Source organism: Larimichthys crocea, chromosome XIII, assembly GCF_000972845.2.
Source record: "Larimichthys crocea isolate SSNF chromosome XIII, L_crocea_2.0, whole genome shotgun sequence".
Lineage (NCBI taxonomy): Eukaryota > Metazoa > Chordata > Actinopteri > Sciaenidae > Larimichthys > Larimichthys crocea.
The window spans coordinates 22,601,364-22,607,490 of record NC_040023.1 but is presented as its reverse complement, the minus strand read 5'-3'; positions in this window follow the sequence as shown (position 1 = coordinate 22,607,490).

Here is a 6,127-nt window from a genome sequence, read left to right as displayed (position 1 = left end):
AAAAAAAAAAAAAAAAAAAAAAAAAAATCAGAGCTTAAACTATTTTGATCTGGCAGATTTGTGCACAAAGTAGCAGCATTTTCACCGCTCATAACAATGAAATCCGTGTAAAGGTTATGTCTCAGAAAATAGACCAGGATTTAATATTCTGTGGAACGGTTTATAAGAGCAGGACCTAGAAGAGTTATATGGTTTAATATACCCTTTTTAATCTTGAAGTGGATGAATAATGTAATTTCCTCTATAACCATTTCAGCAAAATAAATTTTTAACCCACAGTTAAATCACATGGGCATTGGGAAACAGCCCACAGTAGACAGAGAAAGTCTCTGCCTGCTCTGAACTGAAGGATGTTAAACTGAGGTCAACGAGCACTATCACCACTACCTATCCTGAAAGAGGACAGAAGTGTGTGCACGTGTGTGAGAGTGTGTATAAGATTTGGATTTTGCTGATTCCTATAAAACATCTAATTATCATTATCATGTTCTCATCATCAATCATGAGCAAGATTCATAATGTAACACGATGTTCCCCATTACAGAGACATCATACATTTAATTAGAATAATGTAAATTTTCAGATGCATATAGCTCCTAACCTTTCCAAAAAACAGCCTTAAAGGATTAGTTTGACATTTTGAAAAATATGCTTATACACTTTCTTGCTGAGCGTTAGATGAGAAGATAATAGTCTCATATCTATTTCTTGTCGCTGTGGGGTTGCTAGGCAACCAGCAAAGACACCAGGAGAGTCACTGTAGCCAACCAAGAAGTATTTTTATTTTTTTTTAAAGATATTTTTTTGAGCTTTATTTGACAGGTCGGCGTGACAGAGACTGAGTCTTTGTACATGGGGCGGATGCTCTACCAACTGAGCTAAACAACACCTCAGCCAAGAAGTATTCTTGTTAGTTTATTACCTTTGTTACCTTTGGACCGAACCAGGCTAGATGTTTCCCCATTTCTAGTCTTAGCTAAGCTAATTGGCTGCTGGCTATATGAATAATTATCAAGTCTAGTAAAATTATATTTGAACCATTTCTGTCTCACTCACTCACCACAGAGTCTAACAAGTTGTCTTGTTTACTCTTCTCTTTTGACTTTCTCAGCGTTCAGTGTTTTCTACTTCATACTACATGAAGATAAAGAAACTTAGACAAATGTAAATGAAATTATTTTTATATCAGCCATTGCCTCTGAACATTATCATTGACACTTGCCATACGCACAGAGAATCTGAATCTGAAATTCTTACAGTTAATATGAATCTACTTTATGAGGGTATTTTTGTGCTGCAGAAAGGCATTCACAAATCTATTTATGAGTAGATATTGATGTTACACATAAACTATACTAAGAGGTTGACAGATCTAGGCTCAATGATTCATTAGATGATAATGTGTCAAACCACAGCTTCGTTAAGATTTAAGCTGTAGAAAAAAATATTACCTCCACACTTTCCTGGATGTGCAGATTAGAGAGTATCTGGCAGGTTAATTACAAAAGCCAGCCTTGAGCCACATCCATATGACCTTGATATACTGTACAAACACAGTGAACACTAAAGCTCTTCCTGACACATGACAACTTTGATCTAATTGCTCAAAGGGAGTCCAGCTTAATAGCCCCCCTGTCTTCAGCAATTAATTGTGGGAATATTCTAAATTAGCTTCTAATGCTTTGTGACACGCTCGGAAAGAAAGCAGATACGGCTTGAAGTAAAATAAGCTACTGCACCAACAGATTCTTGGAGAAATTTCTTTCTCGGAAAGAAATGCTTTTGACCAGCCAATCACATCTGTCACATAAGACATTCCTACATGCACGGTAAATCACTTCTCCCACAAGGCAAATGCTTAAGACATCAAATTGAAGCTGGTAATTTACTCCGCTGTATGGAAGATGAGCCTTCCGAAGAACATGAGCACAGTTTTAAAAACACACAGCGTATTATTGTAATTTCATCAGCTCTCAAAGCCTCAATCACAGCAGTCATAAAAAAAAAACTCCTCCGCTCCCTGAAAATTCCCCTCAGGAAAATCCAGAGAAAAGAATGCCCCCGACAGAAGAGAAGAGGCTGCTTTTGAGCACTCCGGCTTGCGAGTGAGTAATTGGGCTTCATAATTGAAATAGCACGTGTGATATTTTATTCAGAGGGCCAGAACTACTGAATAGTATTCCTGCTCTCCCTTTGTTGTTGTTTTTGATTCTGTTAATACGGTAATAACCACAAACCAAAAACATCTTACTGACTTTAACATTAATATTGAAAGGCTGTGTAAATAATACACCAGGCAGCAATTTCAAAATATTATTTTACAAAAAATATGACAGGTCATTTCTTAGAAACCAAGTACATCACAGCAAAGGCACTAAAAAAGGATTCATTTAACCATTCCCATCCGATTGACTGAACTAATGATATACTCTGTGTTTTCTTGTCTCATGAATGAAAATGACAAATAATAGCACACCAAATGTTTGCCCTCCTTAAATATCAGATAACATGCTCTTTAGATTCCATCTCCATAAAAGTCCCTGACACGAGGACACACTTTGAAAAAAGATGGTGTCCCTGCACGCCGATCAGACTATTTATACTGCAACATTTTTAGAGACACGTTGAGAGGGGAAAGCTGCAGTTAGGGAGCCATGAATTAGTATGTAACATTTCATCTTGTCAATGAAATGTTTGTGCATGATATATAACCTCCCAGTAAAGGACTACGTTATAAATCATAGGACGTTGACATTTTGGATTTGATATCATGCATGCTCTGCAGGAAGTGGAACTCATTTCAGCATAAAACTGAAGGGGAGGGGAAAGTGTGCCATATATGATGCTATCGAAGCATATGATTGAGTACATTTGTCCTGCAAGGAATAATCACATGGTGTTCTGCTGATGTTAATGTGTCATGGTGCTGCCTGCAGCGACTTCTCAAAGAGGACGGCTTAAGTTGTCCATTACACGGCACAGAGAGAGAACTCGTGGCAGTGCATGGCGAGGATTTGTGTCAACTAAGTGTCAGGTCTAAGCGGGGATTTATTTATTTACGCATTTAGTATTTAGATTGTTTTTTCTCTTTCTTTAGCTCAGTTCAGTGTTTTGGTGACTAACTATGCCTCAGTGTGAGAAGAGGTATTAGATGTGGTGTGTGAGTAGCCATTAAAGGGTGATATTTTGGAGTCAAGGATCAGTGGATGAGTGTGTTTTGGACTTGCTCCTGCTCAGACCAGGTCAATTGCGGAAAAAAAACAAAAAAGAAACACCCACACACACAAAGGCACAGCTGCATTCTGGGATTCAAGAGTTTGCAAATCTTTTTGTGGATAATATGGCAGATTGTGATAAACCAGTCAGTCATGCAATAATAGCATTCTTAATTTTATCCGTTTACTGCACATAATAGCTGTGCATTATGGTGCTTGTGTGCAACATATTGCATGAACTGGACAGTCTGGAAGAGGCGACATTCTTTTCAGATGTCAGAGATGTATGATGGATGACCCAAACTGTCCCCACAGTCTGCTGCCACTTCTGCTTGGCTCTTTGCTAAATTTAGTTGATCTGTCTCTTTGGACAGGAGCAACATTGTAAGGACATGTGTTACTCTCCTCTCAATCTAATTGAAATGAGAGTGCCATCTATTGACTTATGGCAGTCCTTCAGATCTTACACAAGGACATTAGAAAACTTTCTGGTTCTTTAGCCGTGCTATGTCTATTCCCTGGCATCTGGCCACAAAAGTTCCAACAGTGAAGGGTCATTCCATAGATTTGTGCCATCATCAGGTTTGGTATCATTTACTGTTGACTCACACAATTGAAGCCATATCATGATGATCACATGGAGATTATTTTAAAGTCACTGTCATAATCCATAATTCTTTCTGCTGCTAGATTCTAATATGGTACATCTTTTAAAATGTTCTTTTCTGCTGGAGGAAAATAAACAAACACAGAGAATCACGTTCTCCTAGTGGAATATTCCCAAATGTGTAGCGTGTGCAAAATAACTGCAAAACATGAGTTGTTGCATAATGCAGTACAGTATGTTTAAACAAGATAGGATTTACCACAGTATATTAAATATACAGTGTGAAATGTGACAACACAGATATACAGATGTAACGTTTGTTTCTAAAACGTTTTGGGAAAAAAAAACATAATGACTGTACATTTTACAGATGCAAACGAGAACGTGTTGTTTTGAATATGTTGAATATATGGCTGCTCATGCTATGTACAGTAGGCTGCTTGAACTCACTTATGTTTTATTCTCCGTCACCATGTTTCTATGGTGACGGAAAAGCATAATAGCTCTAAGCGCAGAAATTGAAACGATAATTTTCACTTGGACACTGCAGGTGCTCTGCTTTTGTTACCTCACAGTTGGAACATTGCTGTTGGTACAAAAGAATATTTAAAAGTTGCTCTGTATCTGTGCAGACCTTCATTCTCTGCTCTGCTGTAGACTTGTGTTCTCCTTTGTCCTCAGTTTATTCATCCCTCCTGCCTTCCCTTTCTTGTTGCTGCCCTCCAGTCCAACCAAAGAAATGCTCACCGGCCAGAGCTGTTTGACAAGGATTGTAAGGGAGTCTGCTGTATGCCCCTCAAAATAACTTGCAAGGTGCAAGTTTGAGGGGTCATCAAAAACATAATGTGTATGAAAAATAATCTTCCTTTGGGTGTGATAAGTGAAGTCACAATATAAATTTTAGATCAGAAGGAGCATTGTGGTGCTTTTGCCCTGGTAGTGCTCGGGCTCAGGTAATGTTTGTCTGTCAGTACCTCCATGTCTCATTTCATTCGGTGCATGCATTCTTTAATTGGACAAATATATACGTAGTTATGTAACTCTTTGAAAAGGGTTAAAGCCACCAAAAACTTGGTTTCAAATCTTCTCTGTAACATAAAATATTCATGACTAAATGAGCAACGATCATCAAGTTCAGAAAAACACATCCTTATTCAGTAGGTATCATTGTAGTTTATTATGCAAAGACTGGGTGTGGTTTGATCACATTTGATTTACCAGTGACTTGGCAATATGAGCAAAGAACCCCACATTGTAAAACTAGTGAGAAAGACAAAACTGCCTCATGTAAAACAAACAAATCTAACAACACAATACTGTGATCTTGTAAAAAGAAAAAAAAAGTACAGAAAGGAGATTTTTTTTAGAATCAAATGCTCCAAGGTTTGGCATCATCGCTGTGTTCAGAAGAAAACAAAAGCTCAAACAGAGCCAAGCAGTCACCAGTTTACCAGCGATCAAGTGTGGCAGTGTTGTTTGAATACAAACCAAAGTCCTGGGATCTTTGGTTTGATCTGAGTGTGAGCCAAAATACAATGTATTATTCTGTGATTTATTTAACCATGAAATAAGTTAAATATGTATAGAATTTCTCCAGATAATTATGTGTGATTAAAATGTAATATCCTTTTATATGTCTGACTCGTACAGTTCTGGCTAATTGAGCAAATAAAAAGTCATCTATATTGAAATAGTCCTCAGCTAATCATAGTCAAAGCTCAAACATCTATTCACGACATTATTAGCTAAGCCGGCTTCATCATAGAGGAACAGGCTGACATTTGACCACAGGACGGTGGCAGCAGTGGTTCTTCTTGTCACACCAGCAGTGAAATGCCACTGTCAGTTATTGTTCTGTGGTTGTCATGGCTTATGTGAATTCCATTTTCTCTGTTTGAATACATTCTGTCAGGGAAGAACAGACCCAAACTCAAATCTACTCTGCCCAGTTTCTGACGGAGAGCATCTGACAGCAAATGGCTGCATGGCCTGTTCACAGATGAGACATCCATCTGTCCTTGGACCGCCGACTATCTTTCACAATGGCTTCATTTTTACATTCTTTACACTAGCTTCAAATTGCTTCACTCCTATCTGCTTGATCATCTGCCATGTCTGAGGGGATCTCAGGCATCCACCACATTGTATGGTTATATTGATATATCCATTCATATAGGTAGATGAATATTTTCTATTTTTTTATATTATACATATAATCAAATAACCATGAACAGTACAAGCATTGCCTGTTTATGAGGGATTCGTGCATGTATGAAAACACCATTGCTGCAGTCCATATGTGAAA